The 21,320-nt window shown below is 47.8% G+C and overlaps 1 protein-coding gene across 11 annotated transcripts in view; it reads left to right on the forward strand.

The window, feature by feature from the left end:
* Positions 1–21,320, forward strand: part of ATXN7L1 (ataxin 7 like 1) — a 402,335-nt gene that overhangs the window by 314,028 nt on the left and 66,987 nt on the right. The window contains exon 1 of one of the 11 annotated variants that reach the window (XM_079931844.1): positions 15,620–15,726. The exons of the other annotated variants lie outside the window; for them this stretch is intronic. The gene's annotated coding sequence lies outside the window, so the exon portion shown is untranslated. Of the gene's footprint in view, positions 1–15,619; positions 15,727–21,320 lie in introns of those variants that run through there. 11 annotated transcript variants of the gene reach the window in all.

A 21,320-nucleotide genomic window follows, 5' to 3' on the forward strand; every position in this document is an offset into this window, starting at 1 on the left:
CCTATGCCTTGAGCGTCCTGGTGTCTGATTGGGGTGCCTCAGCCACAGCAGAGATGTGAGGGCTATAGGGCTGGAGATGGCTGGTTTGGCCCCAAAAGGACTGGGGTCATCATTGCGGTATTTGGTCTATGCTTAGAGCTGATTTTTCGCCACCATTATCCCTGCTCCACCTCTGGGGTTATGGGATTGGGTATATTTTTTGATAAACATGTCAGTGCTAACCATTTTACCAGGTGTAGTCAGGGACTAGAGATAGAAACAGAGCTAGTGCTTAAATGTGAATTTCCACCCTTCTCCAGTGAGCACTTCCCCCCACCCTTGGGGTTGGAACCTTTGACAGTATTGGGAGCCCGAGCCACACATGGGTATTAACTTAATGCCTTTAGGCATTGTTTAGATAGCTCACTACTCCAGCTATCCAAGACTATAGCTTCCTTAATCTTTCTGAAAGCTGTTCTCAGTTTGGCCACCAAAGGAATTCAAGATTCATATATTGTAAAGCATGATACAAAAGGACGTGCATTTTAGAAAATTGGGAAGCTCTGAGGAATCACTGGGGCTGCCGTTTTCAGAGCATTTCCTGGGTATAGATATGGGGCGTCGCACTTTAGTCATCTTACCTGATACATGAACCGTAGGAAGTAGATACTACATTCCATTCTCCGGACGAGGAATAAAGGAGGCTTAGAGAAATTATTAGCCCAAAGTTTCCAAGCTGCTAACTGCTGCTGGATCTGCGTTTTGAACCCATGCCTATTCTTCCTGGCACGCCAAGCTGGCTCACGGAGCATTAGGCTAAGCAGGGAAACCTGTAGTTAGAGCTACACTTGTGCTGTTACTACCAGTCTCGCCCGGGAAATGAGTTTCCATCAGGTTTGCTTCTGATATAGGGCTTCTCAAACTTCAGCGTGCAGCAGATTGGCCTGGAGAGCTTGTAGGTGGGCGAGACCATGTGCTGTCGTGTGGTGCTGAGGCTGCACGTCCGAGGCCTCCACCTGGAATAAGGCTGCCCTCGGTATGGAGGCAGGCAGAGGCTCTTGGATGCAGAATTTGGATTTCAGTTCTGATCCTACCAGTTGGAGGGTGGCTTGGGCAAGCTACTTACCCTCTGTGGACTTGCTTACTCATCCTGAAAATAAGGATTTAAGTAGCAGCTACTTTTTAGAGTTGTGAGGATTAGATGAGATAAGCCATGTGAAGTACTTACAATCGATAGTTCTTAATCAGGATTTGCTTTTATTAGTAACACATGGAGCCACAATGTCCTGGGATGGAGGAAAGTGCTCTGGCCTAAAGTCTGACTCGAAAGTCAGAAGGTTTGAGATCCTACCTAGGCCACTTCTGTAAGCCCTGAGTCTCCCTGGGGGAGGGGAGGTAGGTCTGCAGAGCCCTCATATGCCTCTGGACAGAAAGGCTGATGGCTACCTGGATAGCTTCTTGCTGTGGGGACAGTAAGTTGCTTGGTTCTCAAGGCTTACCGTAGAAGGCCTCTGGGGCCTCCCGACAGGTTTCCTGAGGATATACGCCTGACATCCAGGACCCACATCAGACAGCTTAGCTAGCACACAGCTGTCATATGTTAGTTGGCCTGCTGGAGTCCTAACATTTCTCCCTTGGGCCTTGAGTCACCCTTATTGCCACTGTGCCTGCTATAGTTTAAGGGCCTCGGGCCCTGCTTCCTTTTTCATTGCAGCTTTTTATTTAATTTCTACCTAGGAAAGCTTCATGATCTCACATCATTTGGGAAAGAAGACAGAAGCGCTAGCGCCTATCCCCAGGGCTCTCTCTGCAGTGGCCTCAGCCGCTTTGCCCAGTTCATTCCTGCAGCACGTTGGGCTCTGATGCAGTCAGGCGTGTATACAGTGCAGTTATTCCCCTCAGAGCCCAGCTGTAGCGCCCTGTTTCGTGACAGGAGCATAGTAATTTAGAGCCTTCGTGCACCAAGTGCGGTTCCCGGATCAGCATCGCCAGGCCCCACCCCTGACTGTTCGAAGATGCAGGTTTTATTATGATTCAGATATGGTGAGGCCAAGAGATCAGGAGATAATTGCCATTGAAAAGACACTGTGTTATTCACAGTTCCCAAGAGACTTGGCATCCCGAGTCACGCAGGGCCACACAGGGAAGCACCTGGGTCAGTCAGAAGGCAGAGGGAGTGGGGAAAACATGGGCAAGGGCCTTTATTGTGGTTTCCATGGAAAGGAAGGGGTGAGGCAGAGTAAGCAGGCTTAGGATTGGCTAGATTGAATAATTGAAGCAGGCTCTGGGATGCAGGGGCTGTCTCCACTTGTCTGGTACCTGACCCTGGGGTGATTGGGGCAGGGGAATAGTGGCCTGGTGGGTAGGAGCTGGATAAGAGAGTTGGCTGTGAGGGGAGGGGTGGGGAGCTTTGGATTTGTCGGTTTGTATATGAAAAGTACACTTGCAGGTGAGTCCTTTCCTATCTGTAGAAATTGGCCAGCTCAGGGTCAGCAAGGCCCTAAGATGTCAGAGCATCAGAAATACAGAAAAATTAAAAGGCATGACTAATACACTGACCTGCAGAATCAGAATCTGCGTTTTAACAAGACCCCCAGGTCATCACTGTGCACACTAAAGCTTGAGAAGCAGTGCCGTAGGGCGCTCTTCTCCAACATTTTGAACCAGGTTCCCTAAAAGCAACAGATGTGTGAAGCCATCTGTGTACAAGTAGGAACGGTGGCTTCGGGTTTGTGAGCCAAAATAAGGCTGAAGTCTTAAATGGACAGCTACGAGAAGAATGTCCAAGAACATTAGCAATGCTTCCATTTCCTGCGCATATGCTTAATAATATTCTTTTGATTGTTAATAACGGTTGCTGTAGCAGCCACAGATACCGTACAAACAGATGTGGTATTACCTTCCGTAACAGAACTTATTTAAGAGGGAACTTACTACCTGATCAGTGGATGCAGATAAAAACCAGTGCTTTTATCCCATTTTTACAATGGGAAAATTGATCATTAAATTTTCCAATGAAAGCCTGGCTTCCCACACCCCCAGATGAGTAGTGCTCCAATTTCTTTTCATGGGGCATTAATCTCTTTGGAGTGACCAGTTATCTCTTCAGGTGACTGGTACAACTGACATTTGTCATCACACACAGAAACATTTCTGGAAGGAGCCCTGACGGGCCCACTTCACTTGGAGAAGTGCAGTGTATCGGGAGAGAATAGAGCCAAGGGTGGGTGCCGCTTAGAGCCACAGTACTTGGTCATAAAAAGACCTTTGAGATCATCCAGTCAGATCCTTCATTTTAAAGACAAGGACAGAGAATGGACTTGAGGACACGGGGAGGGGGAAGGGTAAGCTGGGACGAAGTGAGAGAGTGGCATATATACACTAGCAAATGTAAAATAGATAGCTAGTGGGAAGCAGCCGCATAGCACAGGGAGACCAGCTCGGTGCTTTGTGACCACCTAGAGGGGTGGGATAGGGAGGGTGGGAGGGAGGGAGACGCAAGAGGGAGGAGATATGGAGATATATGTATATGTATAGCTGATTCACTTTGTTATATAGCAGCAACTAACACACCACTGTAAGGCAATTATACTCCAATAAAGATGTTAAAAAAATAAAAATAAAAGACAAGGACACTGAGGCTGAGACGGTAGTAAACTGTGTGTGAGGCCCTGTGACTTCTTGATGCAGGGACAGGGCGGGACCCAGGCTCCAGGGTCCAGGCCAGTCTCCTCTGCATTCTCCAGGACACGGCGGGAGTTTCCGCTCCTCCCTGCACCACTGCTGCAGAACACCTCCTGGCTCCTAGATCGGAGCCCACACACTTCACGCTCAGCTTGGCGGTGCTGACAGTGCAGCCACATATCTTATTTCTTCGCTTTATTTATTTAGACCCAGCCTTGTTGTAGAAGGACTTAGCGCTGCTTGTAAAGTTGCAAACAACAGAGCAAGGTAAAACAAATATAAAACAAGTGAGAAAGATGAGGCAAAAGAATAAGTAGCTTCCCGGCAACGTTGCCCACTGCCACCCTGCTAGGGCTGTTGAGCATCTAGCCGTTCAATGGGCATGATTGGCACTGAGTCCTGTGCCCATGGCTCCCCTACCCGGCGCCTTGGCGGGGTTTTCTCCCTGGCTGGCTTTAGAGCTTCTCTCCTCCTTTGTGATCAAGATGCCCTTGAAGGTCACTTTGAGTGACTGGGGAGTTGTCTGCGGTGGGTCATGTTTGCAGGATGTGACACAGAGGTGCTGGTGGCAGTGACAGGGTGGCTGTCGGGTTGCCATTGCTCTCTTAAGAGCAGGCAAGGGAGGAGAGCTAGTTGGTACATGAAACCTTCAAAGCCTTAGTGCTGTCCAGAATCAGTGGCCTTCTGGGTCCCTTTGTTACATACGCCCCTGAAGGCTGAGAGATGGATGCTGCGTGTAGCTGACATTCAGAGCCGTTGCCCTGGCTTTTCCCCTCTCCCCGCTCGTTCTTTGTCCCTTTTGTACCATTTTGACCTCTGCTCCGTCTCCAATCTGTTGGTCCTGTGAGGCCAACTCCCTCACTGGCCTGACTTCTTCATTCAAGGCACCCAGGCATCCTCACCGCTCTCAGGACCTCTGGTTTCTCCCAAAGACAGCGCTTGGTCTGAGTATCCCCTGGGTCAGGTGCTCTGACTCCCTGGGCCTCGTCCCAACCCACCCCTGGTTTGTGTGGCCTCTGCAGTCCTTCCAAGATTCTCCTGCTGCAGAGTGAATCACAGCTAACCCCACAGGGAATCCCAGTACTCACAATTCCTCTCACCCCTAGGAATGCTTGCAAATGTGCATCTTGAGGCTGTCATATCATCAGTTGGATCAGAGGCGCTAAACCCTCTGCAGTGCATGGGACGGTTCCACCCAGGGAAGAATTATCCCACCAAAAATGCCAGGTGCGGGACTTCCCCGGTGGCGCAGTGGTTAAGAATCCACCTGCCAAAGCAGGGGACACAGGTTCAAGCCCTGGTCTGGGAGGATCCCACATGCCACGGAGCAACTAAGCCAGTGTGCCACAACTACTGAGCCTGCGCTCTAGAGCCCACAAACCACAACTACTGAGCCCTCGTGCCACAGCTAATGAAGTCGACTCGCCTAGAGCCTGTGCTCTGCAGCAAGAGAAGCCACCGCAGTGAGAAGCCCGTGCACCGCAACGAAGAGTAGCCCCCGCTCACTGCAACTAGAGGAAGCCCGTGCGCAGCAGCAGAGACCCAACACAGCCAAAAATTTAAAAAATAAATAAATAAGTAAAATTTTAAAAAAAAGCCAGGTGCATCCCTGCTGATAAACACTGATAAGAACCCGGAGAAGCCTAAATATTTGCAGTTGTACAGTAGCATCAGAGCAGCCACACTGCAGACTTCTTGGTTGGTGCCCAAGAGTTTAGTGGGAGGAAATCACTAAATTATTTTTATCTACACAGTGCGGTTAGAAAGCATTACATTCGGAAAGGTCAGGCGATGCTGGGAATTGTTTATTTCGTTAGGCCGAAGGCCCACGGTTGGCTCAAGCTGTGGCCCTGCTCAGGTCATGTGCTGGCCTGCATCTGGGACCTGCTAACTTCTTGGCTTAGATGGGCACCTGGAGCCGGCGCGAGCTCTGTGAGCTGCCAGGGCAGCCTGTCACGGGGGTGCAGTCAGAGCACCCCAAGCCCCCAAGGGGAGGCCAGTGGCTGGCCCAGCATCAGGGAGTGGGACCTAGCTGCATTGGGAAAATCTCTCCAGAGATTTTATTCTATAACAGGCAAAGGAGTCGAGCGCTCAGAATTAAATAGTCCGTTGCCTCTCATAAAAACCCACTATCATTCCCTTAGGCTTCAAAAATGATTTTGGAGCCCACTGGGTAAAACAAGTAATTAAGGTTAGCTAGCCCTCAGCCCTCTGGAAACTGCTGGCCTGCTGACCCCTGCGTTTTCTTGTGCTTTCCTGTGAGTTGGCTAATTATTTCCTGATTTATCCATTCACTGTCTAACACGCTTTGAGTGCCTGCTGTGCGCCAGCACTAAGGCAAGGCCCCTGACTTCGGCTCTTGCTGGCGCCGAGGAAGAGAGAGGCGGGTCCATCGGTGGCTCCAGAGCCATGTGCTCGGTGTGTGCAGTGTGCCTGGGGCACCGAGAAGGGACTCCTGCAGAGGTGCCGGGTGACAGGCCGCTCCTTGGTGTCCCAAATGTGGTCACCTTTGAACTGGGTCTTGAAAAATAACAAAGAGTTAGCCAAGGTGAAGAACAAAAGGGCGGACAAGCATTCCAGGGAGAGAAGGCTGCGCACCAGCTCCCAGAGGCAGAAAACAAAGGCTCTCAGTCGTCCAGGGTGGGGGGATGGGGAGGGGATCGGATGAGCGGAGGGCCTGGGGCCCTGGAGGCCAGCAGAGCTGTGGTAGATTCTCCCGTAGCTCAGAGACACGAGAGGCCATTAGACATCCCTCAGTGCCACGTGTCAATGCAAATAAAAGCAGAAGAGCCAGAAAGCTGGTTCATATATTCCAACATCCATCCAGCTTTCCTCCCAGAAAAAACTTTTGATAAAATGAGGTGAGGGCTTCCCTGGTGGCGTAGTGGTTAAGAATCCGCCTGCCAATGCAGGGGACACGGGTTTGAGCCCTGGTCGGGGAAGATCCCACATGCCACGGAGCAACTAAGCCCCTGTGCCACAGCTACTGAGCCTGCACTCTAGAGCCCGCGAGCCACAACTACTGAAGCCCACGCGCCTAGAGCCCGTGCTCTACGACGAGAGAAGCCACTGCAACGAGAAGCCCGCGCAGCACAACGAAGAGTAGCCCCTGCTCGCCACAACTAGAGAAAGCCCGTGCACAGCAATGAAGACCCAATGCAGCCAAAAATAAAAACCAATTAATTTAAAAAAATAATAATAAGGTGAAGTGCCAAAAAGATGTGTGTTCAATAGCATGACATAAAGTAAGCAGAGTAAAAGTAGTTTAAAAAAAAAAGAAAAGGAAAAAGAGGGGGGTGGGGGGAAGAAGAAAGAAAAGAAAGGAAAAGAAAAGAATCCCTGCAAAACTGAGTGATGGCCAACTCTGGGTAGCAGCGCATGCTTGGGTCTGGCTTCATTAACTTGAGTTTTAGCCTCTCTGGTCTTTGGTTTCCTCATCTGAACATGAGGATGATAATACCAGTCTCATCACATTTCGGTGAGGATTAAACAAGGTAATCCCAGTGGTTTTTATACCAGTTTATCGATTGCCTTTTAAGGTACTATCTTAATCCGGGGCAAGCAATGGATTATGATTTTTGAGGGTCAGTTGCCATCAGTGGAGTAAATCGTGGCTTACAGTTAATGAAATCGATTCTAGAAGTAACAGAATTGCTACTCATTTATCCATTCACTGGACAAATACCCATCACACGCTTTCTATGGGCAGGCACTGTGTGAGGCTAAGGGCTAGAGTAGTGAACAAGACAGACCTGGTGTTCCCTTTCAGGAAGCTCATAACCTGGCAGAGAGGACCAGGTGTTAAGGGATCCTGCGCTGAAATCTACCTGTGTTAGCCTCCCCGAGAGGCGTGTTTGTTGGGACTGACCTGAGCTGGTTTGACCACGCACAACTCTTGGCTCTTTTTGGTAGAAAACAGTCGCCCCTGTAGAAGGTTGAGGTGGTGAGACTTAGCTTCTACCCCACAGCCTAGCCACCAGGCGGTAACGAATGAGAGTGTTAGACTGGAGTCTGTCGCAGGTACAGGCATTTATCACACAAGTGTATTTCAGGTAGGGAGAAAACAGTTCACTCAACCTATTTGGTGAACTTGATGAAATCCCAGCCCTCTCTCCATCGAGTTGTTCCAACCATACCTTATAGAAAAGGTTCACTCAAGGCAGCTGCAGCAATATTCCAGAGACAGGACTGTTTCCCTGAGTCAGCACCATGCTGTAATCAACCCTCCTAATGTGACAGCTGCACACAGGGCAGCCTCGAGTGCCCTGTTTATACAAGGGTAGGGAGGTCGCTAAAGATTTTTTGCCAGGCTACATGCATTGAACACCTTTAATTTTACCAGTAAGAACCCATTTCTAGCATTCGTTTTACTAAGTCACAAGTTTCACCAACAAAAGCTCAGAACGTTTATCCAAATAGCCAGAGGACTTAAAGTAGCCAGTGTTGGAGTGTGACCTTCTCGGGTTAATAGCAGCCGCGGAATCCAGACTTTGTATTCTGCACGTGCGCTGATCACCCCTAGAGGCACAGCCTAGACCAACTGGTTCACACACAGTAAAACACCAGCTACATTCAAGTACTCATTAATACATTACATTAATACATACATACATTAATGTACTCAATAGTACATTCAAGTACTATTTTCTCTTGTATTTATTTATTTACACACTCAAGTGCTTTAAGGTAAATTAGACGTGTCACCATGTTCCATTTCTCTCTCCTATTCAAAAGGTATGATGGGGGGCGCAGCGGGGGAGAGGGCCGGATTATATCTAAAGTGACCGTAAGTCCTGGTTTGCCTGGGAGAGTCACAATTTGTACCTGATGCTCTGGGGCCCATGCTTAAATGCACCGCTTTTTACTTTCAAAAGTGTCCAGTTAGGATAATAGCTATATCGTTACTCTGCTTATAAAGAGAATCCAATGGCAACAAACATGGAGAACAAACTCAGGAGAACTGGGTTTGAAACCTGTCTCTAATAGGGTGGCCTTGGGCAAACTGCCTCCCCTTGATAAATCTTATTTTCCTCATTTGTCAACTGAGAATAACACACTTGCTTGCCCTCCTTCCTAGTCATTTTTGGGGGCGATATCCCTTGGATGTGAATACACTATGAAGGTGAATGTTATCCCTTGGATGTGAATACACTTGGTAGAGAGAACACAAGTTAGGGATTGTTCCTGTTAAATCCAGCGTCGGTTTATGCCTTGAATTGACTCTGGCTTGGAAGAAAACTAGCTTCAGAATCCAGAGGGCGTCAGCTCTTTCCTTATCTTCCTGGAGAATGGAGATACCAGTAGCCTGCTTCTGCCAGAGAGGTAACTAGCAGAGCCATCTGCTTGGGGATTTACATTTCCCCATAATTCCATCAGGGAAGAGAACATGACCCTTAAAAGTAAAACCACAAGCCTTTCCTTTGCCTTCATATGCATTAATGTGAAAGATTTCCAATAAAGACTCAACTTACCCCTCTGTATATGAGTAGAACCTTTCAAAAGTTTGAGGAGACGCCATAACTAGTGAGAGGCGAGTGTGAAAGCTCAGCTCGTGTGTGCTGCCCTGTGGATGGATGCATGGATGTAGCCAGTGTTCCCATGGGAACAGTCACGAGGTGAGAATGGGGTGGGATGCCCCAAACAGAAGTACTGTTTTGCATAATAATGTAGAATTTTACTTCTTCAAAGTGAAATTGCTTTTTTTTCTTATTATAAAACTAATGCATTGTAAAAACTGCCAACATTTCAGGAAATAAAAAAAAGTATTTCCGTGTAAAACTTTCCAGTCTTTTTTCTATGTGTGTTTGTCTATGTGTCATACATGTGTATCTGTATGCATATATTTTATATTTTAAAAAATAAAAGTGGAATCCTATTATAGACATTGCCTTGAAATCCACTTTTTTTTTCCGTCTACAATTATTGTGGACACATTTCAGTAAATATAGATCTACATCATCATTTTTATAGCTTCCCAGCATTCCAGTAGTTTATTTAACCGGTGCCTGATTGCTTGTTATCTGAGTTTCTTTAAGGGCACAGTATCTACCCCCTTTGCTGTAATTTTTAAAAATCAATATATCTACCCCCTACACACACACACACACACACACACACACACACACACACACACACACACCACTTCAAAATTCCACCAGGAGACGTTTCATATACATATTAGTTTGCATTTAGGTGAGAAGACTCCTTAGAGCTGAAGTATACTCTAGGAGGAGCTGTAAATTACAGGGCAAAGGGCAGCTCAGAGTCCAGATGGAAATACTGCATTGTTACACACTGCCTGAAGTAGGGTCAGTTGCTTTAGGGAATACTTCCTGATACACTGGAACCCAGAGCTGGTCATTCACGAAGCTACATTGCTGCCAGAAGCCTCTGTCATTCAATAGCCCTTCCAGCCTGAGGCTCAGTCATCAGAATACTCCTTTCAAAGGAGAAACACTCACATTCACACAGGGGCGTTTACACATGGCGCATCCAGTAACACCTCAGTGTCAGTAACACCTCAGTGTCAGGAACTCCGCCACTGAACAGAGCTCTTGGGGGCCCCGCCAGGAGCTCTGAGCACATAAGAACACCCAGCCCCGCGAGGCATCCGTGGGGCACCCCGCAGGCTTTCATGGAGCAATATTTTACACTTAGTTTAGATGTAATACTGGGAAGCTGGATGGTCTGATTTCCAGGTTTGGCAAATTAGGACTGTGGAGGCAGAGGCCCTGACAAAATAAAAGTGGCGCCAGATGCAGAGGAAAAAGTAAAAGGCCGAAAGTGGGAACGCTGAAGCCCTTTTTGTGCAGGGACAAAAGCCCCGTGCACCGTCTCGGTGTTTGTACGCCACAGGTGCCGCTCGTGATGGTGGGGCCATCTCTTCAGAGATCCCTGACCAACATTTTAAACCGTGGAATAAACAAGAAGAGAAAACGTTCGGTGGTTTTCACTTAGTAAAGATAAATCCTACCTTTTGGAATTTTTGTCCCATCCATATGTGCATACTAGGTTGCTGCCGTGTAAAATTCATTTCTTAAGGTGGATCAAGGTCAAAAAGTTTGAAAGCTACGGTAGACCCTGATATCACCATTTTGCGGCAAAGTATAGAAACCAATGCCCTTAACAGTGACCTTGAGTTATCAAAAAAAAAAAAAAGATGAAATAATGTTCAAAGGATACCATTTAAGAGGACAAAGTACAAGAGAATGAAGATCTTTGGAAAGATTCCTGTTACAAAGTGGCTACAATTTTTTTGAAGATTTAGTATTTTTAATCTTAAGTGGAAAGCCTTTCTACCTTCTCCCTAACTTGAACCACAGTACAGCTTTTAAAAATACCAACTTTGACTGCGGGGGAAAAAAAGGAACCTGAAAAAATAATAATAAGATAAAACATTGTACTTTAAAGAAATCAATTAATGAAAACAAAATGAATTAAAATACCAAATTTTATACATACTTAACAAAAAGATATTCACCTTCCAGGTGTACCTAATAAGGTATGCATCTCTCTTGATGGCTCACATTAAGTGGAACTTCATTCATTCAAAACCTGTATTTAAAACATATAGCAAGCCTTCCATGCTCTGGCTAGGCATTGGATTACAAAGATAAGTGAGACTCACAATGGGCCCTCAAGGAAACGTGAGGTCCACTGGTTCAGACTGTAGTCAACCCACATTTACTGACCTTCAATATAAAGTCATTTTTCTAATTGTGGTGCAATACCAGCTAAGGCTGGTTGAAACTGGCTCTCTCCTGAAGAATCTAGGGTCTGTGGCCCCATATGTGCAAAACTGTCCCCATGGCTTTGGTCATGAGTCCACATGACAAAGGATTAGTCCAAAAGCCAATTCCAGGTACGATCAGGCAGCCTGGTCCAGTCCCTATGAACCCAGGTAACAGGGCAAGAGTGAAGAGTGTCCAGCTGAGCCTCAGGTCCTGACCTGGAAGTCTGCAGGGCGACATAAGGGGCAAAGTCGGGTCTGGAGCCAATGGCAGCCACAGCTATTGCCGTGCTTACCTTGCTTCTCTGTCTCCTGACAGCTCAGGCCTCCGTCCTTTTTTTGACCAGCTCTCCACATATCCAGGCCATGTTTTTAAGACCATACTGGGTCCTGCCCAGGTTCCTTCTCTGTATATGTACTCTGATGCAGTGCCGTTCCCTGGAGGGGCATCTAAATGCCCAGAGCGTGGGCAGGGGACCCCAGCTTTGTCTCCATCACTCTGTCGTCCTCCGGGCTGGACGTACTGTACTCACCAGCCTTCCCCAAATCACCATATCCATGAGCAGAGTGCTGTTTGTCTGGCCTATGATAGAACTACCTTTGTTAAGCACACCGGTACCAGCTACAACAACAGATGAATGCTAATATTCCGTATTCCTCTATTAGCCCACTATCACTAATTTTACTGATTTGGAGGCCATGCCTCTCAGATTTTCAGGAGTTCTGATTTTAAATAGCCTATCCTGTCTTCCCTAAATATGTCAGTGCTTGTCCTACTTTAAAAAAAAAAAGATCTCTGTGCTCAGAGGAGTCACAAGGTACATGGAAGTATTCTCCTCACTTTGTGTCTTGTAAGCAAGCGTGTTTTCCTGCTGAGACTGTTCTGATTTACCCAGGCCCCATATTCTTTTCAGGCAGCATGGATGCAAATGTCCTGTGATTACCAAAACAACTTCAAATTAAACCGGTGGGAGGTGCCACCTGTGCACTGCATCTAATCACAGAGCTTCTCCCGCCAACAGAGGCACGTGGATTTGATGAGTCTTCACGACCTAGGCTGCTTTAGTGACATTCAACATGAAGTCCACCTTGGCATCCAGCTTCCCTGGCCTTTGGTCCTATGTTTTGTTGTGCTGTGTTTTCAGGGAGAAAGAAGGGGGAGAGGTAGGTTCATAAAGTGGCCGCAAAACATTCTAGAACTTTCTGATCATCACCTCCTGACGTCTCCCATCCTGCAGTCCACATTTGGCATCTCTGGTCATGGCCCTGAGTGCTTGGGTTCCTGACAAACGTCCCCATTCACTCCTACAACCCCCACGGCAAACTCGCTACCATATCTCCTCAGAGGAAATGCCCCAGACCTACAATGAGCCCGCTCATGGGTGTCATAGAATACTAATGTCACCCTCTATCAAGCTGGGAGTGTGTCCACTTGGCACAGGCAAGGAACATAACAGTGACAGCCTTCATTTGGTCCATTATTTTCATCAGCCTCTGTAACAAAAGAACCCAGCAAAAGCATAACTTTGAAACACGTTGGAGAAACGATGTAGCCAGATAACTTCCACATGCGAGACAGCACACCTTGGAGATGCAGGCTATGTAATATACAGCTTGGCAGGCCTGCTGGGGCATCCGCTCTGGTGGCTGCTTAGACTGGGATTAGGTGAGGAGCCAGGGATTAGCACGTGGGTGAACTAATCAAATCAAAGGAAGACAGAGTGCAAACTGGGTGGAGGTGTTTGCTTTGCATTGAAATAATAGCTCGGAAGTGCAGAAGGCCGGAGCTCTCCCCACGGTGTGGAGAGGAAACCTCCTTGTTTAGGGAGTTGCAATCTGTGAACTGAAAAACCATGAAGACGGAGTTTTGAGGAAATCAAGGGAGGTGATGTGCTTTTATACTAAAACAACTACTGGCCTTTTCAGCTCTATCATTACGTGTTCTGGAAACATGATAAAGGCAAGCAAGGGGGACTGGGTCAGGAGTTAGGAGACCTGACGCTGTTGATGATTTGCAGTGTGGCCTTGGATGTGATTTGTAGCCTCTCCAAAATCTCAGTTTACTTGTCTGTGAAAATGGGAATCATAAAGCCCACTACTTTTAAAATGCTTTGCAGACAATAAAGCACCACACCAGCACAGTCACCATTCGTGGGGCTGAGACCAAGGCTTCTCTGAGCCTCCGTTTTCCTCTTTTGTTAAACAGGGATAATCGTAGCTGCCCTCTCTCATCTCCTAGGATGTTTCTGAGAATCAAATAATATAATGCGCAGGGAGGAGACATGTAAGCCATGGAGTTCTAAGTGAGAGGCCTGGCTTACAAAATTCTGGGGTCGCTTTAAGAAGTCAGTTGTCGGGGCTTCCCTGGTGGCGCAGTGGTTGGGAGTCCGCCTGTCGATGCAGGGGACACGGGTTCGTGCCCTGGTCCGGGAAGATCCCACATGCCGCGGAGCGGCTGGGCCCGTGAGCCATGGCCGCTGGGCCTGCGTGTCTGGAGCCTGTGCTCCGCAACGGGAGAGGCCACAACAGCGAGAGGCCGGCGTACCGCAAAAAGAAAGAAAAAAAGAAGCCAGTTGTCAATCCAGGGGCGGGGGCTGGTGTGAGCCTTACTTTGTCCCACCCGACCATTCCCTCCTTCTTCTCTTCCCCTCCCCCAACATCTTTCTCCCCTTCGCCTTCCTTTGTCTGGGAGGCTGCAAGCTGCCTGTGCTCTTCTCTCTTGATCCGTCAGGCAACTGCTGGCTTTCACTCCAGGGCGGCTCCGTTTCAGATCCCAGTGAAACCATGTCTGCATACAGTTTGTAAGAAAATGTAGGTTCCTTCAGGAGGAAAGGGGCAGCTACTGTGTGGGTTCATATCCACCACATTGCACTGGTGACCCCCGGAACCAGAGGAACGACATTTACTCTCCAGAATAAACGTGAACCTGGCCTGTGGTTACAATGGTTTTTATAAACAACCTGTTTCTACCTACTCATTACTTTCCCCTAAACCTCTGGAGTGGGGAAGGGGCAACATTTTATTCAAATCAGAGATAGATGATAGATAGATAGATAGGAAGAAGGGGGTGGGGCAGAGGTTAGATTTGAATCCATTCAGCAATTAAAAATTTCTCACTCTTACATTCGCAGCCCAATTCTCTTGGAATTCACTTTTCTCAAATGCTCAGATAATTCTAAAATTTCATCTGGTCAATTCTCTTGGTCCAAAAATGAGACAGTGCTTAATGCATTCTGGGAAGGAAATGAAAAACTTTGTTAAATACGTGATTTAAGTGTTCCTTTTTATTTTATTTTGCCAAATGAAAATACTCGATTCACTGTTACCTGTAAGAGAACACAGATTACAGTCTGGATGAGGGAGGAAGGTTGGCCACAGCAGCCCTACCCTCAAAGAGGAAAGGGAAACCTTTCTCAGGACCAGGTCAGAGAAGCCCAGGGACGCTATCCCTCCATTTGTTTCTTATGTGCCTCAATCATTTGCTTCCTGTGTGGCTCAGTGGCCTCGCTGCACGGAGCAGGGAACTTGGAAGTCCCTTTCCGTGTCTCAAAACTGCATTCGGCACGCCCCTTTTTTTCTCCTATGGGATTTACCAACATCCAAGTTCCAATGCTTCTGCAACCACCCCAGATGTGTACCAAGGCCTCAACATTTGCAAAATCTGAGTCAACCTCTAAGTAAAAGATGCTTCAAGGAAGCACCCAGTTCCGTCTGCTAATAACCGCAGTTCGTCATGTGACACCTGCCCCTCCCCCCACCCCCCGGTTCTCTCCGAAAACCCCCCACCCCACCAGTAAACTCGGTTGAAGTCTGACCTTTATCTGCCAACATCTACATTTCCTTCAAGGTGGTAATCTGCTTTTGTTATTTAAGTTTGGTTGTCTTCTTAATTGTTACCCAATTGCTCTGGGGCTTGCATAAACAGTTAACAAAAACTACGGCGCACGAGGCGGCCGTTTCGCTTTCTGGGCTTGTTGTTCTTGGCACTGGGTCAGTTCTATGAACTTCTGGTGTCCAACTGGTAGGACCTGAAACTCTGTGTTTAACAAGTGCCTGTAGTCAAAACAGTTGGCGTGTGCAAGCTGGTACTGACTGCAGCTGGTCAGCCGTCGGGTCCTGGACCGTGCAGAACCCCGAACCCCGAATCACGGTGCTCTGTTTGGGGGCCGGGCTTTTGTTGTTGTTTAGTGTGGGAAGGGGGCGGTTGCTTCCTTTTTTTTCTTTTTCTTTTCTGTGATGGCATCCGTGCTAATATGGATCGCTTCAGGTTCCAAAAGTGCAACGTGTTTACAGTCGTCGTAGAATCAGATTAAGTTGGCAGCCCGAGTCTCTCTGTAAGTGGTTTTAGTTTACATTTCTTCTAGCAGGATGTTTTGCATAAATTTTGCTGATCCTGGGTTATTTATAGACTTTTTTGAAAAAACGGGCATGCCTGAGAGTTTTCTAACTGCTGAAAGTGAAATCCGTTTCTGCATTTAGAGAAACGGCCGGGCATGTGCAGCAGAAGGTTATTTTAGCTCTTGAAAATTAATTTCTCCGCGAGGTCATTTGATAACATTCCCGAGCGTACTCTCCAGCTGCCGACATCAGATACCCTGATAATTGTCTCAGGACGTGTTGTTTGCTTTTGGTTGGTCACAAACGGAGTAAAATGAAAGTAATGATGCCATTTCCTCTGGGACGCTGTGGGAGAATGGATGCAGTGATTGGGTATTGTTTCAAACGTCCGAAATGGGTTCGTGGTGGTGGTTTTGTCCAACCCTGGGGAGCAGTGCAGCCGGCCCAGAAGCCGGGCGGCGGGACTTGCCGAGAGCCTGGGGGAGGGGCAGAGGAAGGCCGGTCGCTGGAAAGTGAGTGGGTTTTCCAGTTTGTCCTCATGTAAATGACAGTGATACTGAAGGGTTTATAGTACTAAAAGGAAATAATAATATTCAACGGCAAGATAGCATATTGGCTAATATTGGCTAAAATCTGTTTGATTTTTCCGGCTCTGGCGGTAGCATCTTTGGGGATCGCGTGCGTGTTTGCATGAGAACTAAAGCCGGGCACGATCGAAATCACTAAGCCAGCATTAGCACTCTATGAAAGGGCTTCCCATAATATTTACCAGAACAGTTGGCTAAAAATTGGTCTGCTTTGCCCACCGAATGGCTGTGTAATTAAATCTGCCCTTGAGAGCATACCTTGAGCACCTCCCATCTCCGTGTCTGCGCTCCCGGAATTTGCATGGCTAAGTAGCATGTTCATCAGCGTGAGGAGTGTGGAATCCCCGTCTAATGGTCCAGGAGGAACGTCGTAAATGGGACACTTCATTGTGCCTCGGCTTAAATATTTTAAACCAAACAAATCGAAGAGGCCCATCATCTGGGCCTTGCGAAAGGCCTTCTGAGTAGGGAGTCTCCCCTGATCCAGGCATGTGGGTCCCTCCCTGACAGGTCCAAACTTCACCACTACCCACCCCCCCAGCGTCACCAACTTACACATGAAATGACAATGGACAGTCGAAATGGAAATTTCCAAGGTAGTAAATGTGACCTAGGCCGAGGCGTGACATAATTCTCACTGCCCAGGGCTGCCATGAGTGGATTTCTTTTTCTCCTCCATGTTTCTCTCATCTATATAAAGTGAGGTGGTTTATTTTGTATTTTGTGTCATTTTTTGGTCTCCTCTGACCTTGCAGAGAATAACGATGAGGCTTGTTTTCGGTCTTGCACAGTTTAGAGCGTGCTCTGTGCTTTCTCACGGTAGCCCCGCTGAGCTGGTGGGGACAGGTCGAGCCCTTTGGTCCCGGTATAAAGAAGGGATGGGGGCTCAGCCTGCGCGGTGGAGCTGGGGAGCCACGCTCCGGCTCGCACATTATCCATCAGACCTTCGCCTTCTCGGTGCCCCATCCAAGCTGGATGCACCAGCTGCAACACAGAGGTTAAGCAGCTCTTTGTTCTGATTTGATTCCAATCTGCCCCTACGGATGGGGCCCCTGTTGCACTCCCCTTTTCCTCCTCCTGTCTGACAGGCTGGGTTGGGATTGGAGACTCACCTTTTGAAGGCCTCAGCTTGGAGGTGTGTGTCGGATTGTGTGCCTCTCAGCTAGCAGTGACTATGGGTGCCCCCATCCCACCGTATAGATAACCTCGTGGCCAGAGTGAATGAAGAGCCATGAAGGGAACCCACAGGCCTTTGTGTTGGAGAGGGATGGCAGTGAATACTGAGAAGTTTCCCAGTCATCCTCGCCCTTGGGCTTTTGCATTTGAATTGGTCAGACCCTCTCAATCCTGCCATCCTTGGGAAAGGGAAGTTGCTTTGCAGGAGTTCAGCTGCTCTGAGCTGGAAGACCTGCCTTCGGACAACCTGAGTGCAGCTGTAGGTTTTTCCTTGACTGGACAGGCAGGTTTCTGCTCGTGGAAGTGGTATCTTGGAGAGATTTGTAACAGTAATAATCATAATACTTTTCTTTTATGTGTGCATAGCCTGACTCAACTTTTAAACCTCTTTTACATGCCTGATCTCAGTGACTCCTTCCTATAGCCTTGGAAGGGTGGTATTATTAACCTCAGAGCATGGAGATTCTGGAAGGAGGGTGTGGGGATTCAGACACCAGCCCTTGGGCACCGGTTCTTTTCGTATCGATTTCAGCTGCCTAATGTCTATACTTGGTTGCCAGTAAGGAGGGTAGTTTGGGAGTTGGAAAACCGGTTTTCTTCTATTATTGTATTTCTTGTCAGTTATAAAGGCACGTTTGATTGCCTACCGTGTGCAAGGCACTGCTAAGAGCTTTACTTTTAGTCCTTCAACCACTGGTAGCAGGAGGGCTGTTGTCAGCCGCATTTGTTAGTCATCCATGGGATCGTACCAGTGAAGATGAAGTGTGGGCCAAGTGACATACCTGCCCTGAATGGCAGGTGGCTCGGTAGAGTCACTCCTCTGGAGTACTGTTCACAGGTCGCTGTCGCCCTGGGGAATAGATCGAGTTGCCCGCTTGGCCCTGTCCCCTTCCACATTATGAAGGAGGATTTGGAAGAAGAATAGCATTAGTGGCAGGATTATCCAATTTTTCAAGCAGTAGATTTAGGAGGGAGAAGAGTTATATTAATGAGTCAGAGTCCTGAAAGATCTCCCCAGGCCAGAGCAGTGGACTGACTCCGACCAGATGACATTTGTAAAGGACACCTGTGGATAAGCAGCTTGGCAGTAAAGCATGTGAAATAAGACTCAGGGGTGATGCAGCCCTCAGAAATAAGAGATCTAGGGCTTCCCTGGTGGCGCAGTGGTTAAGAATCCGCCTGCTAATGCAGGGGACACGGGTTCGATCCGTGATCTGGGAAGATCCCACATGCCGTGGAGCAACTAAGCCCATGCGCCACAACTACTGAGCCCGCACGCTAGAGCCTGCGAGTCACAAGTTCTGAGCCCATGTGCCTAGAGCCTGTGCTCCGCAACAAGAGAAGCCACCACAATGAGAAGCCCGCGCACCGCAACAAAGAGTAGCCCCCGCTCGCTGCGACTAGAGAAAGCCCGCTCGCAGCAACGAAGACCCAACGCAGCCCAAAATAAAATAAAATACATAAATAATTTTTTTTAAAAAAAAGAAATAAGAAATCTAGCTTGGATGTCTAGTGGCCTTAACAGGAGAATGATACCCAGAACAGACAGCTGGGAGCTGCCCAGACTTCACCTGTGATGTTCTCCCTTCTGAGTGGCACAGTTTAGAAAGCACAGTCAGAGATCAGAAGAAGAGCGAAAATGACCTTTAGTGAGGAATGATTTTAAAAGATGTCTGGGAGTACTTATCCCAGAGAAAGAGGTTTCGGGGAACAAACATTTGGCAAGGTGTCCCATGGAAGGGAAACTCGACTGGTTCAAGGTGACCCCCACAGGGCAGAAATGGGGTGGACGTGCGGGCATCACAGAGCAGCTCACGTAGGGGAGATTGTCCAGCGGTGGTGCTTTCTGGCCTGCTGTGAACTTGGAGAGCTCGGGGCCTGCAGTGGAGAAGCCAGGCTGGGTGGCCCCTTGGCTACGGCTCCTCCGAAGAGGCTAACAGCCCTGGAAGGGGCCAGCAGCAGGTAGCAGAGAGTGATTACCTGTGGGGTTTCTTCTTGCTCTTTGGGAGTCTGTGACTCTGTCCCAACTTTATGGTCTAAGACCTGAGCCCCTTTGGTGGAAATGATGGCTGTATCAGGAATGAGGGGGCTGGCAGAGGGGAGCTGTGCCTCCGAGTCCCATCTGTAAGTGGCTAGGGCAGCCTTTGTGCGCCCCTGTGTGGGGTGGTGGGAGCAGCTGGCTGTTCGAGACAAATTAACACTTCTTTGTGGACCTGAATCGGCCACGTTTAGGGACTTCTGACTTGGAGTGAGTGCCTATCTGCTCTCTCCTACTGGTCGCCTTAGTTACCTTAACTTAAAGATTATTTCCTTTAAGTGATTCCAAGAAGGCTTCTGAAGGTAAGTCTCAGTTATTCTGAAACTGATTGTTCTGCTTGTGGATTGTCTCGGCCCTCACTTTCTGCAGAGTTTTGGGTTTTTTTGTTTTTGAGATGAAACGCATACAACATAAAATCAACCATCTTAAAGTGAACAATTGGGTGGCACTGAGTACATTTACAGTGTTGTGCAACCACCACTTCTGTCTAGTTCCAGAAGTTTCATCACTCCAAAATAAAACCTCATACCCGTTAAGCAGTTATTTCCCCCTGTCCCTCGCCTCAGTCCCCGGCAACCACCCGTCTGCTTTCTGTCTCTGTAGATTTACCTATTCTGGACATTTCATAGAAATAGAATTCATATAATATGTGACTTTTTGTGCCTGGTTTCTTTCATTTGCATAATGTTTTCTAGATTCATCCATGTTGTAACATGTATCAGTACTTCACTCCTTTTCATGGCTGAATAATTGTCCAGTGTTATGTATATACCACGATTTATTTATTCACCCACTGATGGATACTTGGGTCGTTTCTGCCTTTTGGCTATAGCTAATAGTGCTGCTGTGAACATTCACGTTCAGGGGTTTGTTTCATTTCTCCTGGGTGTGTACCCTAGGAGAAGAATTGCAAGATCATATGGTGATTCCACGTTTAATTTTTTGAGGAACCACCATACTGTTTTCCGTAGAGGCTGCACCATTTTACGTTCCCACGGAATGTGTCCAAAGGTTCCAGTCTCTCCACATCCTCAGCAACCCTTGTTATTTTCCATTTTGGGGCTTTCTTGGTTGTTGTTTTTTATATACGTAGCCATCCTAGTATGTGTGAAGTGGTATCGTGTGGTTTTGACTTGCATTTCCCTGATGACTAATGATGTTGATCATCATTTCATGCGATTATCTTCTTTGAAAAAATGTCTGTTCAAGTCCTTTGCCCATTGTTTAATTGGGTTGAGCCTGCCTGTTTTTGTGTTTAGCATTAAGGTTCTAAACTTGCGGCTCCTCAGATGCCAGAGCAGTATACATATTGCATCTTCTTTTCTTTTTTCTTTTCTTTTCTTTTCTTTTCTTCTCTTTCGGTCACTCCACGCGGCAGGCGGGATCTTAGTTCCCCAACCAGGGATCAAACCCGCCCCCACTGCAGTGGAAGTGCGGAGTCTTAACCACTGGACCTCCAGGGAAGTCCCCATCTTATTTTCTTAAGCCATCTGTTTGCTGAAAACCTAGTCCACCTACTTATTCCCAGGCACCTGAGATGAGGAGAGAACAGTGAAAGAGGTAAGGGAAGGTACTTCACCAGGACCAGAGGGCTCTGGGAGAGCTGGCCCATGGAAGCTGTTCACATCTCTATCCCCCAGGTCATCCTGGAACTCTCAGCAAACAGATACTAAGAAAGTTGCTCCCAGCTGTCTCTGGAAACACGCAGGCTCCTGGGCCACAGGGCCTGCCCTTTCATCTGTGCTTCCTCTGAGTATTGCAACATTCAGCAGGCCTCCTCTTGACAGTC

The sequence above is a fragment of the Stenella coeruleoalba genome (genome assembly GCF_951394435.1).
Source record: "Stenella coeruleoalba genome assembly, chromosome: 9".
Taxonomy (NCBI): Eukaryota; Metazoa; Chordata; class Mammalia; order Artiodactyla; family Delphinidae; genus Stenella; species Stenella coeruleoalba.